Here is a 19,282-nt window from a genome sequence, read left to right as displayed (position 1 = left end):
GGAATGTACCTGCTGTGACAGTATCAGGACCTGAGTACCAACCTTTGGTGCTTACATAGAAAGAGCACAAAAACATGTGCATCTATAACCCCAGCTTGGGAGGCAGAGGCAGAGGGATCCCTGGAACTCATAGTCTGGTACAATTGGTTAGCTCCAGTTTCAGTTAGCGACCCTGCCTAAAAAAGTAAAATGTAGAGGGGCTGCAGAAGACACTCGGCATTAGCCTCTGGCTTCAACACACACACACACACACACACACACACACACACGCACGCACGCACGCACGCACACGCACGCACACGCGTGCGCACACGCGCACCCACACACACGTATGCACGCACACACGCACACACAGAGTTGGGGCAGGTCCTTAGACCTCTATTGAAGAGGTAGCTTCCCTCACTCTTTTATTCCCTCACTTTCTTTTACAAAATCCCCTGCGTGTTATTATCCACACATGCCTCTTTGTCCAGCCATGCTTTGTCACAATTGCCCACTCCCTGTAAGACCTGAGCATAAAGGTACATGGTCTCCCCTCTTCTTTTAGTCCCCATTCAAGAAGGCTCCTATATTGCCTTAAGTTTTCCGGCAAGTCTATGAGCTTTTCTTCTGGCGACATTTGTGTCCCAACAGTGAGCCCTCAGTGGCAACAAGAGCAATGCACCCTCCCCTACACACAACAATGAAATTAACAGGGGGTCTTATACACAATCTTCAGGGACAAAAATCACCTTGTGTATTGTAGCCCAAAAACACACTGATCAACTCCGGTGTTCTACCAACACTAAAGACTGCTACCTTGGAAATTAAAAGTATGGAGAATATTGTCTTACCATTCTATATTCAGGGAATTTCACTTGCTAAATGTATTTTTTTATTTTTATTATTTATGTGTATGTCTATGTATGTGTGTAGATGCATGCAAGTACAGAGCTCACAGAGGCCAAATAAGGGCCCTGGATCCTCTGCTGCTAGAATTACAGAAAACAGGCATCTATCTTGTTGCTGAGAACCGAATTCTTGCCTTCTGAAAAAGTAGCAAGTTCTCTTAACCACTGAGCCATGTCTTCAGTTCCATAATTAGGACTTCTTAAATACATAGGCAAATCTGACCCAAATAGCATCATAATATTCTCAGGGCCAAGAGTGATAGATTCATAAGCCACACCCCCAATCCTATATACTATACTCAAATACAAGGAACTCAAATTATCCTTTCTATCATGAAACTCTTTAAAATGATGGGCTCTTGGGTCTCAGAAGGACCGAGTATCTGAAGAGGAGATGCTCAGTCAGTGAAGCCCTTTCCTTTCAAGCATGAGGAACTGACCTCAATACCCAGAACCCACATTAAAGAAGCCAGGTGTCCTAGGGGATACACTTGTGATCCTAGAGCTGGGGAGAAAGAGATGGGAGGTCCCCAGGGTTAACCAGGTAAGTAATCTAGCCTAACTGGTAAGCTCTAGGTTGATGACTCTGTCTCAAACAAGCAAAGCAAATGGAGATATTTAGGAGCAGCAAAGGTTATCCTCTGACCTTGACCGCCACATGAATACACACACACACACACACACCACACGCGCGCGTGCGCGCGTGCAGCAAAGGGGACCAACGGGCTACCCCCAAGACAAACAACACCCACTGTCTGTCTGTGTGCCTACAAATGATCCACCTGGCCATGTCAGCTCCGCCGCTGCCAGCTGCTCAGGACTCTGTTACTGTTCACTTCACTCTGGGCCTCTCTCCAGGCATCTTCCCCTCCCCATGCAGATCTAAGGCAGGTATAGGGTTTTGAGTTGGTTTGGGATTTTGTTATTGTTGTTTTGGGGTTTTGTTATTGTTTGGATCGGTTTTTTTTTTTTTTTTTTTTTTTTTTTTTGGTAAGTAGTTTTCTCCAGATGTTATGAAAAAAAAAAACAAAAAATCAAAAAAAAAACAAATCAGTGTGCTCTCTTCCCAGGGATGATTCAGGAGGGGTATGACTTTTTTTAGAGCCTTTTATTGCATTCAAAATGAAAATGCCATAATTTAGCCCCATGGGGAAACATACTATATTGTTATATTCAGATTACCTTCTATATCAAATCAAAGAATGGCACTAAGAGAGTGACATGTTTGAGAAGTGGTGACATAAAGGCAGCCTTCTGGTTTCTCATTCAGGTATAGGGACAACACCCTGCATATCTCATAAGCCACAGGCTTCTCACCACTGACACTGCGGAAAGCCTCTGTCCCCCTCCACATGCTTCCTAGCATCCTGTGTGACTCAAGTTCCCTCTAGAGGGTAGTCCTGGCCCCCTTACTGACACCAGCTCAGACCACGAGTGATGCCCCCAGGAAGCCCCATCTTCCCTGTCTCCCCTGTCCCCTTGCTCGGTGGTATATCCCCACGGCACTCCCTTCTGACAGCCTCCCACTTCCCTCCCATCAGTCAGCAAAGCATTTGGAGACACTGGGCTAGTTCTGAGCCGCTGGGGCTTTATCTACATGCAACCCTATCTCCCCAGGAATGAGCCTTAAATTGAGAACTGCATGGTAATCTCTGCTGCCTTGCACAGCATCTGTGTGGCCCCCACCAGGTTCCTAACCCCTTTGATACTGTTTCCTCTTATGAGAACTGAGGACAAAAGAGATAATGATGCCCTTGCTATCTCCTTTTTTCCTTTGGGTTCGAATAAAATGTATAAACACATCCTTTTAACACTGGAATTTAGGCTTCCTTCCTTTATCACATACAGTCACCGGTATTCACATAACAGTTTTTAAGCTTCTGTGCAGGAAGTTGCCTCAGGAAAGGAAAGAGCAGAGCTGGCTGCACCATGCACTCTGGGTTCCTCACATCTCCTCCATAAGCACACAGGGCTTCCATGAGCTTGGTACAGTTTTGTTATGGCTTGGATGTTGAATTTCCCACAAAAACCATGTGTTAAAGGCTTAGATCCCATGGTAGTGCTCTTGAGAGTGTGGGGGCATCCTCTAGCCATTGGGGAATGTGAAAGCCCAATCCCCTTCTCTTACTGTTCTACTTCCTGGCCATGACACCACAACCCTGCTCTACCACACGCTCCCTGAGATCACCACCCACATCCCCTCCCCCAAAACAAAGGTAAAAGCAATGAGTCTTCCCAATCATACCCCAGAACATCTAAACCTACGAACGAAAGCAAACCTTTTTCTCTATACACAAATCATCTTGAATATTTTGTTACAGTGGCGGCTGACTAACACAGACTCCAAGTCAGACTTCCACTGAGGAACAGAGTATCCCACAGTAGATGAGGCTAGAAAAGCACCCTGAACTGTTTATGCTCAATCAACACGAGGCTGATTTCAACTAAACTTAGGTGAGCTGTTTTAACGGGTTCATGCATGAATCATAAATTAATTTTTCCATGTAACTATTCCTTGATATATCATAATCCCTTTAGGAAGAAGCAGGTTCAGAATAATAGGAAATGTCTATTTCAATGATCTATATGGGGCAGCCCTTTCTGCGGCAAAAGAAGCCAAGTAGCAACTTTTCAACATCAAAAGGATCTTTCAGATGATGGTCACCAACTATGGCGCACACTATAAAGGTCGAAATTTAACAAGCCCATAAACAACCCCTTTAAATGCACAGATCCTGGGGTCAGTTTCTAAAACTGCACTGGGAACTTAGGTTGAGCAGGGGACATGGAAGAAAGGAAAATCAGAATGAGATGCAATGACATAGCTGTATGAAAATACCATGGAGAAACCCACTGCTTTCTATGCTGCCCTACAGGGAATTAAGAGAAATAATACAACTGGGAAGTAAAGGTGGGAAGGTTCTCCTGAAAGGCAGAGTCAGAAGGAAGAAAGCAGCAAGAATGATGATGTCAACAGCCCAGAACGAGGACAAACGTGGACAGTCTTCAGCAGACACCACGGATTTGAGGCAGATAGGAATCCTTGTCTCCAGCCAACATCAAGGTTACTATAGAATTCCATAGAAACCTATGGTCAGTGCATTCATAGGATGAAGGGCTCTTTCTGAGCGTATAGAATGGATGAGCTGAGGAACCACAGTGGACAGCACCAGGGGGAAATGCAGTGGCTGGAGCAGGGCACACTTTCTAATCTTAATAAAGACATCATGAAGACAAGAGACAGAGCTGTGGCCACACATGGACAGAGGTCTACTGTTAGCCCTAGTCTAGGTGTGGATCCAGCCCACCTCAGGATCAGCTAGAGAAGGCTTCCCAGAGGTACCCACTGCACCTGATCAGGTCCCTGGACTCCATCAGCCTGCTTCCACAATGTATGAAGAATTATACTTAAATAACAAGCAGTTTACAATTCCCTGGTTTCCAGCGCTTTCAAAAGTTACAAAGCACACACCTGTGGAGATCATGTGTGTGAGCCATGACTACTTGTCATGCAGACAGTTTTACTCAGGGTCTGAGAAGACAACCTTTAATCTTGTGTGTGTATGTCCATGTGTGAGTGTGCATGTATCACAGAGAACTTGTAAGGATCAGAGGACAAGCTTGCACGTCAATACTCACCTTGCACCTTGTTGAACATGGGGTCTTTTGCTGTTCACCCCTGCACAAACCAGGCTAGCTACCTGCAAGACTCCTGAAATTCTCTTGCCTCAACTCTCAATCTTTGGGATCACAGACAAACTCTACTTACTACCCCTGGCTTTACATGCATTCTGGGGCTCTAAGTCAGGCCCCCACACTTGTGTGGGAAGCTTTACCCACTGCACCCAACAGAACCTTATTCTTGTATGTAGAGGTGGCAGCCGAGCACAGGGTCAGCAAATCTGTAGAATGCAAGAGCCATTCTGGGGGTTGGAGGGGGGCATAGGCTTGAAACTGGAACCATTTCTTCCCAAGACTCAACTTTCTGAAACTTGTTGAGATGGATAAAAGCTTGTGTTAGGGTAGGGAAGGAAACACGACCCCTTTGCAGGGGGGTCTGGAAGCAAGAAGCAGCCTGCTCCTGAGCCAAGTTGCCATGTGCACACCTGCAGGCCTTTCTGTCTGTCTGACAGACAGACAGATGGACGGACGGACAGAGATTATAAGTGGCTCGAGATGGCAGCCAGGCCCACCCTTCATGTAGCCTTTCATGCCTGAGCTGTGCACAGCTCACCAGTGCACCCAGCCAGCTCTAAACCTCATTTCCCCCAAGCGGCCTGTTGGATTCCCTGCCCATCATCCTCCCCCACACGGCAGTTCTTTACTGCCTGGCGTCCACGTGTTGTTTTCCTCTAAGTCACAGATGTCACATGCCATGTTTGCTTTGATGTCCTAAAATCTGAAACCAACAGGGGAATGTGAAACATGATGTTCTGGAAGTTGCCATGCAGTGATCCTACACACACCGCCCCCCCCAGTAGAGCCTATTTCTATGTCCCCCCAGTAGAGCCTATTTCTATGAAACCCTGGCATGACCACTGCATGTTCTAAGTATCCTTGGGTTTCTCACTTATTGATGATCAGATGAGGCAGTTGAAGATTTAGCTTTCTGCATGGTTGGTGGTGCCTTTCTGAGGAAATCCCACATATTCATTTTAGGCCTCTGAACTTCCAGAACAATGTCTATCAAAACTGTGGGTATAAGCAGATGTGTGCTGGGCTGAGCCATGTAAAATTGTGGATATGCTGCTCTTCTGACACACACACACACACAAATGATAATTCATACCATTCAGCCTAGGTTTACCCAGCACAGGGGACTACAAACTCACAAACTGTGGCTACTGACATCATTTCAGCTGTGGTGTATGGCACACTTCCAACTCACTGCAGTATAAACTCAAGTGTGGTGATGTACATTAAACACTTAATAGAATACCTGGAACATGCACCACATCCCAACACACAACTAACTGAGATCACCAATTTCACCTATGACAAGATGACTTCAAATGTTTTTAACACCATGGGAGGAATCCTTGCCCAATATAACAGACAAAGACAAAAACAGACAAAAAGCAGGTGAGGCCAGCAGCACTGGCACTGATAGCACGGTTACCCAAGAACACTGCAGTTCTTTTGCCACCTTAGCATCCACGTGTCAATAATTAAAAACGTATCCCTTTAGCACATGGCTCGTCTCTGAAGTCAGTACCTTGGTTCCCCTGCAAGAGGTGACGACTTCCCTGAGACCAGGGGCTAGGCAGCTGGTCACACTAGGGAAGAGTGTCCCTAACGCTCTTACAAAGGAAAAGAGAGGGACTGGAGACACACTCCTGCTATATAAATGCTTGCCACACAAGTGTGAGTTTGATTGCCCGCACCCACACCAAGCAGGAGCAGCTATAATCTTAGCAGTGGGGGAAGGAGGCAGTAGGACCTCTAAGGCTTGTTACCCAGCTATATGAAGCTTCAGGTTAGTGACAGACACTGTCTCAAAAATAAGATGGAGCATAATTGAGGAATTCATTCAGTGCCAACCACTAGCCTTCACACACACACACACACACACACACACACACACTCACACACACACATGCACACACACGCACGCATATATATATACATGCATATATATGTAACACACAGAGAGAAAAAAGACAAAGAGACAATATAAATATGCTGTCTATGTAAAGAGTGAAACACTAACACAACAGCTAAGCTTCTGGCCCTAAAACAAGGGTACCCATCTCGTCCATCTTTGACTGCTGTAATTTCCACTCCATTTTCCTTCCTACCTTCAAGCAAAGCCGAGGTCATCTGTCACACAAAATTTAAATGCAACTGCAAGATTTGTTCATTTAAGTTCCTCTGTTGGTTCCCTTGGCAACGGCTCCAACTCTACTCTCTCAGCCTATCTCAGATACAGAATACTCCAGCAAGAGTTCTATGGGGTTGATTTCTTAGAAAGCCCACAGTTGGAGCACTGTTTGTAAAACAGAATTTGAACAGAACATGTAATGACATTGACATCGTTAAACAAAGAATTCAAGAGGGCTCTTTGCAGACATATTTTAACTAGACATTTTGGTTAGCTGCAGTGTTCTATCAAAGGAGGCTTTGTCCTCCCAAATATCCCACTCCTGTCTCTCTAAAATGCTCAGAGCCTTTCTTCAGTCTCTGTGAGGCTTAAGAGCTCAGACACAAAGTGTACAGCCACAGTGGTTCCCTGACTTCCGGCCATGGACCACAAGAATAATCACTCTAGCACCCATGCAAGACAATGAACTCCATAGACCAAGGGTTCTTGTCCCCTGACTTTCCTAGGGAGATTAAAAGAAAGGTATTCACCCCAAATAGAGAGAGATGACAGACACACAAACAGGTTGCATTAGCACTGTACTAGCAACAATGACAAAGATAAGAATTAAAATGCCCACTCTGTATTAACCAGAGAAGCCCTGTATGCAGTCTGTCTGCTGACTCCAGCAAGAGCTGCAGTGCTGATACCAAATGTGACTTTACCAAGCTGGTGGCTCCCAGGCTGTGGGGAGCCAAATCTTTTCTTGATTCCTTGATAAGAGCAATCAATGTGTACCTGGAATTCCATGGCACTCCCTCCCAACCGCAGAGCAGAGAGAGGGAAGTGTGAACACTCCAACACAGGTTATTCCAAGCCAGATCTGAAGAGGCAGGCGAATAGACAAGAACATGCATTCATGTAAAAGTCCACCTCAGAGGATCACCTCTGTGAGAACTGGCTTTGCTCCATGCTCCTGCACATCCCTTCACATATGCTCCATGCTCCTGCACATCCCTTCACATAAGCCACTGAGTTCTATGCCCTTCACTTGAGCCACTGAGCTTGAAGACAAGCACCAGCACTGTGATGTCTGTGACTGTTCCATATATGGGCTCCTGAAGCTCAGGTGTGGACAGGTTCAGAGGGGATGAGATGAGCTACACAGATGGTAAGTGGTGGAGTTCAAGTTTGAACCTAGGCTCGTAGATCTTACATTTGTCAGAGGAAGATGCTTGAGACTCAGTTGTGATTTCGCCATGGCCCTGACATCACAGCATTCAGGAGAGACTAGAATCAAGATCATCTTATCCAAATACATTCTTGATCAGAGAGCTGGGAGCCAGGGCACCCCTGGAGGGACCTCCTCTTTCTCAAGTCATGAGGATTCAATACACCATAATGCACAGTGCTGATGCTCCATCATCAAGGATCCCCAGCTTCCAACCACCCTTACTAATGGTCCTTAAGAACACAGCTCAAAAGGTTCCCATCTGGCAGGCGAGATGATGCACATATAGTAGGCCTAGCACAAGAAGACCAAGAGTTCAAAGTGGGGTAGAGATGGAGCGCACATCAACAACACAGGTCTAGGAACCAGAGACATCTTTACAGACTTATCTATACCCAATGACTTTTCAATGCTGAGTGTCGGGCAATGTAGGTTTTTATATAGGTACTCTATAGAACTCAGTAAAAGCTGGGTCCCTATTACAATATCTATCAGGCCTGGCCTGCTGTAGAAACTTTCAGCCTCCCAGCCCAAGTGCCTGTGTGTAAATGGCCCTAAAGCCCTGAATGTAGAGTCTAAATGAAGCTGGAAGTCCAAAAGCTGCTGATGTGACCTGTTTGCCCCGTGACTAAGATTGTGAGTGAATCACAGACTTTGTGCTTGGTGGCATACTCCTTACAATTAACTATCATATAGGATTGCTGTTGGGCTTTTTACATGTCCTGGAAGTTCATTCATGTTACAAAGTCAGGTTACTAGGACAGAAGCCTTACATGTCTCAGACATGGCTGGGAAAACTGAGAAAAAACAGTTCTTTGTTTTTGGGTGGATGCCAGAAGACTCTCTTTTCTAAAAGCTCAGGCAGTGATATTCTTAAGAGGCACATTTCTTGAGGGTGATGTGTCCCAGGGGCAGGCCCTCATAATGGAATCAGTGTCTTTGCAGGAGCTTCTTTCCTATCAGTTCAGCAGAGAAGTGGCCATCTGTAACTTGGGAAGCAATTCTCACCAGAATCCACCAGTGCCTGTATCTTGGATGTCACAACTCTATAGCTGTAAGGAATAAATGCCTGTATCTGAGCCTCCTGGACTACCTTACCCAACTATAGCAGCCCACACTCAGATGGCACCATAACCAGGCCCTGATGATACAGAAGACTATGCCACAAACACAGCTAACCATGGCCTGGTGGGGCTGCAGTTGTGCAAGAATCTAGCACCAATGATGGCAAAGAAGCCATCAGAGAGTCCAGATTTGTGATATGATAGTTGGTCTTGTCAACTTGATGGGGTCAATACCCACTTATCTTCTATCTCAATTGCAAATCATTATGGAAACAACCTCTGAACATATCTGTAGGGAGCTTCCAGATTGGGTTAGTCAAAGTGGAAAGACCCACCTTAAATATGGGCGACACTGTTCCATAGGCTGGAGTACTGGACTGAATGAAAAGCAGAGAGTGAGTTGAGCACCAGCATCCACTACTCTGCTTCCTGACTGTGGACATGTGACCTGCTGCTTCACGTTCCTGCTGCTGTGACTTTCCCTCCATGATGGACTGCACCCTCAAACCTTGAGCCTGAATAAACCCTTCCTTCATTTCTTCCTTCCTTCCTTCCTTCCTTCCATAAGGTATTTTTCTATTAGAAAGGTAACCATTACAAAGCTTGTTTTGTGAATGGAGACTCTGCTTCCTCTGACTCAACTCCATGTTCACAGAATTATCAGGACCCATGTCACATCAATGAACAGCACACTCAGGAATGGAAAATGGCAATCACCCTTGAGCATTTGACTGGCAAATTGGGCAGTTTTACTCTGTGAAACCTTGAGAGGAAACAATATGTATCAATCTTCCCTGGTTTTCCCTTTGAGAAACCAAAACCCTTACTAAGAAATTGCAAAGGCCAGGTGAGGAGGTGCACACCTTTAATCCCAGCACTCGGGAAGCAGTGGCAGATGATTTCTGAGGCCAGGCTGGTCTACAAAGTGAGTTCCAGGGCTGTTACAAGAAAAAGAAAAAAATGCACAAAAGGCTTATGAACATTGGTCATGTGTTCTCCAAGAAGCCATTGCTTTCAATTAGAATAACTGCTTTTTCCGTTACAAGGAAATGGCATACACAAGATGTTGCAAGTTGCGTAAGAAAGAAAGCAAGGTTTATTCTTCTTGGAAAAGGCATGGCCAAGACTCTTCTGTTCAGGCAAGGCTAATGTGGTATCCCCAGGTCAGAAGCACATGCAGCAATGGAGTCTCTGGACTAGGTGCCAGCTGATACGTCATAGGCAGAGGAGGACAACAGGGTCTCTGCTACCTTCTGAGGCAGTGGTCATACGCATGCAGACTAGAATCTCTGTGTGAATGCTGGAGTTGCAGACCACTAATCAATAGCCAATAATTCTTTCTCTGGGAGGTCAGAAGTATACATACATCAAGAAACTTGGCAGGCCCTACTTCATATTACTCCTGCCCTAGATATTTGCAAACATTCTGTTACCAGCACCAAGTGCCTGCCTTGTGGTCATCATCTCTCTCTTTGCAAGCTAATTGCTACCTGGCCAAATCCTGCCTAAGTGAAAATAATTAAATGCTACTTCATCTCCTCTGTATGGCCTACTCTGTCTGCATCAGGTGGAAGCCATTTTTCCCTAGCTAGATTTACACTGGTTTGGTGCCATGTGTAAGCCATGGTGGCCTTCCATGCTACATGGTGACCATGCTACATGGTGAATGTGAACACGCATATGACCCCTTTTCTGCAAGCCAGCTTCAGGAGAGAAGCCTCCATATCAGATTTACCTCTGTATCTAGGGTTGTGGTAGATAGTCCATCAGGAAGGAAATAAGGAAACAAAGGGACAAAGGAAGAAGCCAGAGCCTGTGTCCTTTCCACTAACTTTTATGGTTCTGGAGTTGGCAAAAACAAGCTGAGCTTGCTTCCACAGACCATTAACATTTCCATATCCACGCTCAGCCTGCTAATAAAAGCATGTGCAGGATTCTGAAAGGCCCTATAAGAAAGATTTTATATCCTGGTTTTAGCATCTCTGGCATCTGTGGCATCTAAAACCCGAGAAGGCGATTCCTCTGAGGTGTCGTTAGTTTTCTATGTGCCTTCAAAGCCACAGAGACAATGTGCTGGACTCTGCAAAGGATGCTAGTTTCCTTTCCAGCTGCTACACACACACACACACACACACACACACACACACACACACACATCTTAGCTATCACTAGAATTGTCATTGCCTTTGTATGCCTTCAAAGGCACCATGAGAGCCACAGTCCTACGCTATTATTGGGGCTGCCCACTTCCTGGTGTGATATCAAAAGAGCCCTCCGAAGTCTCTTTGTGTGTGCAGTTCCATATGAGTGTGGAGTGATGCTAACATTTCTCTGGTGAAATGTTTTGTCCCAATTTTTATCTCATAGTTTCCTGGTGAAGAAAGGTCTAGGGTGCAATAATCCAAACAGTAATAGCCCTTATTTTACCCACACTGATAGAAGCAGAACAGTGCCTGTGGCGCCCTCAAATCTGAAATACTATTCATATATATGGTTGGATTTAACATATCAAGAATCTAGTGGTAGAGATCAAGATTCTGTCCCTATTTCCATTGAGTCATACATCAGCCAGAGTTCAGGCTCTCAATGTGCTCTGAACAGCAGTTACCTATTATGTTGGAATTCAGACAGTTTCTAACTCAAGTGATCTCAAAGGTGAAGCATTCCCCGGCACCATGAATGGTAAGGATTTCTTACCTGAGCCTTCATCAGGGCAATAATCTGATGGGCACATGGATGGGGATGATTCTCACCCCTGATAATGCCAGCAATGGAGCTCAGCCATTGTGATCATATGAAGTACATCTTGTGTGCCCTGCCCCCACCCATCTCCCCTGTCAGTCTCAAGAGCTGTCGATACTGCCAGCATATTTGATGGGTAGGAGCACACACAGTCTAAGATCCATATTACCACCACATATTACATGTTATATGTTAAAGATATGCATATTGTATTGCTAGAGGGAAGAAAGGAAAATGCAGGGTATGGAGCTAGTGTTGGCTGAATGTTGACTCCATGTAAGCCAGAGACAGAAGAACCTCAGTAGATGAAGTCTGGAGATGGACTCAGCTACTTACCTAGACTGCAGGTCCCTGGTCCTTTGCTTTCTGAGCCTCCTGTGCCTAGGATGGAGGACTGAAGTCTTGTTTTGATGAAGGGTAAGCTTAACACTGCCATTAGCAGCACCTCTGCCTTTCTGCTCTGTACCATCCAAGCCGAAGGGATTTGGTTCTGTGTTCATCTCAGGCTTCCTGGCACTGACTTTTCCCTTTTCTCCTCAGGGTCCTGCATCTTTTTTTTTCCTTTTCTCACTTTTAAATTTGGTTTCTCATTTTTTTATTAATTCTGTGAGACCATATCATGCATTTTGATCATATTTACCTTCCTTCCCCAACTTCACCCAAACTCATTCCCAGTCTATACCTACCTGACACTGTGTCCTTTCTTTTTTATAACTCATCTAGTCCAGCTTGTGCGGCCTCTCGCTTATGCATCCTTAAAGGAACCAGACCCTCCCTCCACCAGCAGTTATTAATTGGCAATAGCTGAGGAGCTAGCTATTGGCAACCCTTCTCCGTGCTGGATCCTGTATCTTCACATCTGTTAACTGCCTAAACACAGGCTGTGGGACAAGACGAGGAGATGAGCACTGGCTCAATGATAAACCAAGTAAACTTGTTTTTCAAATCATTTCTTCACCTCATTTATTTTATATATGCAACACATCATTCAACTCTCTCACAACCCTAGGAGATGTACGTGTATTTAATTCTCGCTTTTAAGGTCAAGTACATTTTCCAAATCACTTTTATTACAGGACCCATATCTATGCACATCTCTACCTGTAGGATACAGCACTATAGTGTTCCAGGAAAGACTGTGAGAAGAGGATCTGTAATGTCAAGGCGACCTGTGACAGATACTATCTTAGCTCCAGTAATCAGCTTGACACAGCTCAGAGTTGCTGGCAAGAGGAAACCTCAGGGGAGGAATTGTCTCCCTCGGTTGGCATGCCTGTGGGCATGCCTGTGTCTGTGTGACGTTTTCTTTATTGTCAATTGTATGATGGCCAGGCCACTGAGGGTGGTGCCAATCCTAGGCATGTGGGCCTAGGTTATGGAAGAAAGTAGGCTGAAAAGGCCATGGAAACCTCACCAGTAAGTAGAGTTCCTCTGCTGTCTCTGCCTCTGTTCCTGCCTCTAAGTGCTTACTTGAGTTCCTGTACTGACTTCTCTCAGTGATGGGCTCTGACAGGACAGTGGAAGCCAAATAAATCCTTTCCTCCACCAAGCCAATTTGGTTTTATTATAGTAACAAAAATCAAAGCAGAAGAGGGGAGAAGCCAAAGAAACCTTATATCAGGTTGCTGGTTAAGAGGCAATGCCTGGCGTGGGTAGAGCACTTCCCATGTATGAGCATACGGACTCAACTTTGGAACCCTAGAATCCATATAAAGCCAGATGCAGCACTGTGCATCTGTGCATCTGTAATCCCAGCACTCCTCCAGCAAAATCTGAGACAGACAGGGTAAGTTCAGAACCTTGAGGATCAGCTAGCCTATTAGCTTGGTTACCACAGTGATACACAAGAGATCTTGTTTACTAAGGAGACAGGATATCTTCCTGAGCCCCAGGCCTGCAGAAAGTCAGTGTAAAGTATAATCAACATAACAAGCTTTGAGCCACTCACTCTTGCATGCCCGTTGCGTAATAAGCATGTACTGAGCTTTTGTTGGTTGAATGGCATGAGAAAGAAGAGTCAAGCAACAGAGACCTTTACTGCAGGCGGAGGGGAGTCAGGTGTAGCATGGTACCCCTTCCCTGTGGGGGAACCTGAACCTTCCTCTCTAAAGTTCCACCTCAGGAGAACAGGCTAACGTGAGTGGTCTGAGTCTGACAGTCAAAATATGGAATATAGAGTCATGTCATCTGACCTTGAATCTACATATGTTAATGTTTAGTACTGCTAGAATTTTAAGAAGAAACTTTAAAGGTCTCTGAGAGCCATCTGGCAAGAGGGAGCACAGGTTCCTCCTCTCCCCCAGGCACACCATGGTCCACAGGCAGGCCTGTGGCATGCCGTGGCTCAGGAGGAACTCCCCTTCAGAGCCCTGAGTAGGTGGCACAAAATCCCATGTGAAAAAAATCCACATCTGGCCAATACAAAAGCCAACCTTGTAGAATCTCGAAGGAAAATATCCCAAGTTTAGTAGGACTTAAAAACATCCATATACCATAAAGATTTAAAAAAAAAAACCAACTAGGTTTTCATTTCTAGATTTCTTTACCTGTATGTACTCAAAGTCTGGCATTTTAAAATTACTGATCCCTCCTACTTAACTACAGACTTTTGAATTTTAATCAAGCTGTAGTAACCTAATTATTTTTTTATCAATTAAAAGAAGTGCCTGAATCCCAGTATCAAACATTCATTGATTGTGTTTGATGTTAAAAACAAAGGTATCAGGAAATATGACACATTTTGGGGGTCCTTCTAAAGTTACCAGATGATAGAGGGGAAAATTAGGGTCCCCTCAGGTTTCTTAGTTTCATTAGTAAACAAATTTAAGAACAGGTTCCAACAGAAGCTCAGGACAACTTTGTTAGGGTTTAAAAGAGAAAAAAACCTATAAGCAAGGCAAGCTCTAAACTCCAGCCCCAGGGAGAAGCATGAAGAAGAGAGGAAAAAATGCCATGCCATTCATTAAACTAGCTTAGAGGTTAGACACATGGTGGACAAACAGACACATGGTAGATAGAGGGTGTGATGGTTTGTGTATGCTTAGCCCAGAGAGTGGCACTATTAGAAGGTGTGACCCTGTTGGAGTAGGTGTGTCACTGTGGGTGTGGGCTTTAAGACCCTCATCCTAGCTGCCTGGAAGCCAGTCTTCCACTAGATGCCTTCAGATGAAGATGTAGAATTCTGAGCTCCTCCTGCACCATGCCTGCCTGGATGCTGCCATGTTCCCAACTTGATGATAACGGACTGAACCTCTGAACCTGTAAGTCAGCCCCAATTAAATGTTGTCCTTATAAGAGTTGCCTTGGTCATGGTGTCTGTTCACAGCAGTAAAACCCTAACTAAGACAGGGGCCTTTAGAGAAAGAATAAGGAAGTCCAAGATGTTAGCAAAGTCTAAATTGTTAGGGAAAGCATGTTTAGAACAGATACAGAAATAAAGAAAAACCACACCTTTCTGAACAATCTGACTTTCTAATCAGGCAGAATTACCAAGCAGTATAGCTATAGCCCCATAAGCCACTGGTTACACTTGGGATGGGAGTCTGGGGAAGCAAAAGCACAGTATCTCACTAAAGGAGTAGTTCTGCTCTTTCCTTTTGCAGCCATCGGTGGATCATAGCCACCAAAATGAAGTTCAATCCCTTCGTAACTTCTGACTGAAGCAAGAACTGCAAACAGCATTTCAATGCATCTTCTCACATTCGGAGGAAGATCACGTCTTCCCCTCTTTCCAAATAACTGAGACAGAAGTAGAATGTTTGGTCTGTGCCCATTTGAAAGGATGATGAAGTTCGGGTTGTTCAAGGACACTACAGAGGCCAGCAGATTGGCAAGATGGTGCAGGTGGACAGGAAGAAATATGTCATCTACACTGAATGAACCCAGCAAGAGAAGCAACTGTCCATGTGGGTCTCCACCCCAGCAAGGTGGTCATCACCAGGCTGAAGCTGGACAAGGACCGCAAGAAGATCCTGGAGGGGAAAGCCAAGTCCCGACAAGGAGGAAAGGAGAAGGGCAAATACAAGGAAGAAATGAAGGAGAAGATGCAGGAGTAGAGGCATCTCATGCATGGCTTTCATTAAAGACTGCTTAAATAAAGAAAAAAGGAGTAGTTCTTCCACCCATCTCTTTAACATGACTTAAGGGATCCTGACTTCCTAAGGTGGTCCTCAGCTAAGTGATTGACCACAGCTAAGTGATTGACCACCAATATCAGAAATGTTAGGTCTCCAGCCAGGGAAGGTTTTTTCTACACTAACAAGACCTCTAGAAATCCCCAATTCCTACACTAACATCTTTTTACTGCACCCAAGACACTCTACTCTGGACACAACTACTCTTGAGAAACAAAACAGACCATTAAAATGACCACTAAACACAAACACGACCTCTAAACCATTCATGGTTCAAAATGGAGCTACTTAAACAAACAGTCCAGAACTCATTCATCCACCTATGCTATCAAAACTTTTTCCTGGCTATACTGTCTCCCTGCCAGAGTCCCCCCCCCCCCCCCCAGGCCTGATCTTGTGCCCTGAGCCCTTGGAGAGATGAATAACATCACTGTTTCAAGGTTTCCATGATAAGAGGACAAACAGCTCCCTCCATGGTCAGGTTTGCTAACAATCTGTTGCAAGGGCATTGATATCACAGTGGAAGCCATCTCTACACCCACACCAATAATCAACAGAGGCCCTGTATGCTCTGTCCCTGCAGACATCCCACGTCTGATCACAGATAGTAGTATGCCAGAAAGTCTCCCCATAATCAAGAAATTCCTCAAAGGAAGCTCCAGCCCTCCATGCTCCCTGAAACAATCTGTCACAATTACTGGACTCATCTGGAAAATCTGGGAGGCTAAGCCAGTCCACTGGGGTCACTCGTGACTGACAAAGAGCAGCAAATGCTTCAGCATAAAGAGGGAAGACGTGAATTGCATCAGGGCCTCTTGTTGAAGTGTATGCTTTCCTTTCCTCTCACAATTTAATATCTCTATTTAATGACAAAATGAATTATCCTCCAAAATAGCAAATGTTCACTACCTTTCCAAATAATAAAATACATTTTCCCAGCACACAAACTGATCGCTTTACTCTTACACCAGAACTGATGTGAAATTACATGTCATGAATTATTCATGTCACTCAATTTAATTCAATTATTTTTACTGAATTTCATATCTAATCCATAAAAAAATGTTTAACTCAACCACCCCCAAAAATCATGCCTGCATTCTTGAATAATAGATTTCTTACAAAATTTCAAGGAAGATAAGTGGCTATCTGGTTGGAAATGGCAAGGCAGATCACAATCACAATGATGAAAATAATTTTAACTATTTAGCCATACCTCCTGTTCTATTTGCCGACTGATGTCTCATGTAAGATAGCCTATTTAATATCAAACTAGAATCAGAGCAGCAGGGAGAGCGTCTCAGATCCAATTACAGCAACACAGCCATTTAGCTTTTCTACAGAATTCATACCTAGAGCAGACAAGTAGCCAGAATGTGGCAGCGCCACACCCAGCAAGAAGCTCACGTGGTGACTTGCTGAAAAAGACCCTGGATGGCCCAGGAGTCATCTCTCCCTCTCCCTAGACAAACGCCCTTTACAGCCCAGCCCACCACACCCTTACTTCTCGGCCTTCTCTTACATATTCCCCCTGGAAATGTTGACACTTTCTCTGATGGTCTTCCACTTGTCTCCTGATCTGCCTGTCCACCCCCAAATCCTGGCAACAGTTGGGGCCATCTCAATGTCTACAAAGTTCCTCTACATCTTTGAATCCCTTTTGTCTCCACTCATATTGGAGCTACCTCCAACACGTACCCCTCTACCCATGCAGCCCCAGAGCCAACAGGCCATTATTTGATGCTACCTTGCATGGTCATTCCCAACACACCTGATCTCTGCAGCATCACACTTCCACTGCCTCAGCCCTACTCCATTCTCTGGGCGTGCTTGCCTTTCCAGCCAGAGCACACTTCAATCCCTTTCTCTTTCACAGGCCAGAAGTTATACTGCTTGCTTGCCTACCTGTTTGGGGGCAGGGTCTCATGTACCTCAGCCTGGCCTCAAATTCCATGCAGCAGAAATTGACTCTGAACTTCCGATCCTTCTGCCTGTTCTCCCCGAGTGCTGAGATTACAGATGTGCACCACTGCACCCAGTTTCTTAAGTGCTGGGGATGGAACCTAAAGCATCATGCATGCTAGACAAGCACTCTACCACCTGAGCCACATGGCATCCTGAGTCATCTAGCTTTGTGCGTCCTTTATGCAGTAAATTCCCAGGGACATGCTCCCTACCCCACGGCTCCCACTGAGTGGATTGTTCTGACAGGGCAGGTTGCAGTTTCCATCAAGCCCTGGTGTCCACCCCCCCTTGGCTTCTGCCTTTTGTCATCTTTCCTTACCAGCTTCAGTAAGCTGTCTCAACTCCTAGAGAGACCTGTGTGCTTGACAGATACTTTAATTTTTTATTTATTTAAGAGTCTTGCCTGCATACCTTGTTTGTTAACAACACCTGCAGCATGCTGGGTAACACCCTTAGCTCTTTCAGCATTACTATGGTAATGCACAGAGTATTCTCTTTAGAATGGTGCCATTCCTGTGATAGTCACAATCCCACTTTTCTGGTAGATTCACATCTGCAGTGGCCAAAGGCACAAGTCTGAGAGTTGGAGTTGGAACTCAGAGATCCCAAAGTAGTTCAAGAATATGTTATGGGAGTAAAATGTTCCCCACAGACTTATATTTTAAATTTTGGTCCCCCAGCTAGTGGTGGTAGTTTGAAAAATCATGGAACCTGGGCCTGGGGACTGGGTGTGCTGTGAGATTTATAACCAGCCTTATTTCTGGTCCCATATCTGCTTCCTGATTCAGAGAGATGTAGGCAAGCAGACCTACAATCTCCTACCACTGTGGAGCCATCTTATCTTCCCTTCTGTGGAGCACTGTGTCCCCTCAAACTAAATCAAAATAAATCTTCACTCCCTTATGCTGCATCCATATTCACACACACACCAGATCCCTGGACTGTTCTGAGCATCTGCCTCTTCTTCCACCCCAACCTAAGGAACACAGCTTGAGGATACCAGAGCCTTAGACTGCTGCCATGGCAGGTATAGGCTCCAGCCTCAGGCAGATCTGCGCTCCATGGAGTCCCTCTCTGGGCTCCAACAAGCCCCCTCTCCACCTCTTCTTTCTCAAACCTTCACATACCTCAGTATCCCATGCCATCATCTCACTCCTACCTTGCAGACAAAGCTAGGAACCGCCCACCATCACTAGCTGCATCCATGCCAGAGCCTCATGGCACCCATACTATCTCAGTGGCATTTTTAAGTTACTAGCTTTTGCTGAGTTCTAAAATCCTGTGTGTGGTACATATTAGTCCATGTTTTCAATCCATCAGCCTCTTCAATCAGTAGAGCATGCATTCACTTCAACAATGAGAATCCCACAGCAGGCTTAGTTGGTTCTAGTTGTGTCCTTCAGTTGAGGAATTCTGCCATGGCCAAATGCAGGCAAGACAACCTGCAGGAATCCATT

At 45.2% G+C, this 19,282-nt stretch overlaps 1 protein-coding gene and 1 pseudogene across 4 annotated transcripts in view; one reads left to right on the top strand and one right to left on the bottom strand.

Moving 5' to 3' along the window:
- The window catches only part of Msra (methionine sulfoxide reductase A), a 317,918-nt gene that overhangs the window by 256,610 nt on the left and 42,026 nt on the right, over positions 1–19,282 (bottom strand). The window lies entirely within an intron of this gene.
- On the top strand, positions 15,355–15,782 carry LOC127691411 (60S ribosomal protein L26-like 1; annotated as a pseudogene).

This window comes from Apodemus sylvaticus, chromosome 8 (assembly GCF_947179515.1).
Source record: "Apodemus sylvaticus chromosome 8, mApoSyl1.1, whole genome shotgun sequence".
NCBI classification, from domain to species: Eukaryota; Metazoa; Chordata; class Mammalia; order Rodentia; family Muridae; genus Apodemus; species Apodemus sylvaticus.
The sequence above is the reverse complement of the archived record's forward strand: the minus strand, read 5'-3'. Positions and strand labels throughout refer to the sequence as shown.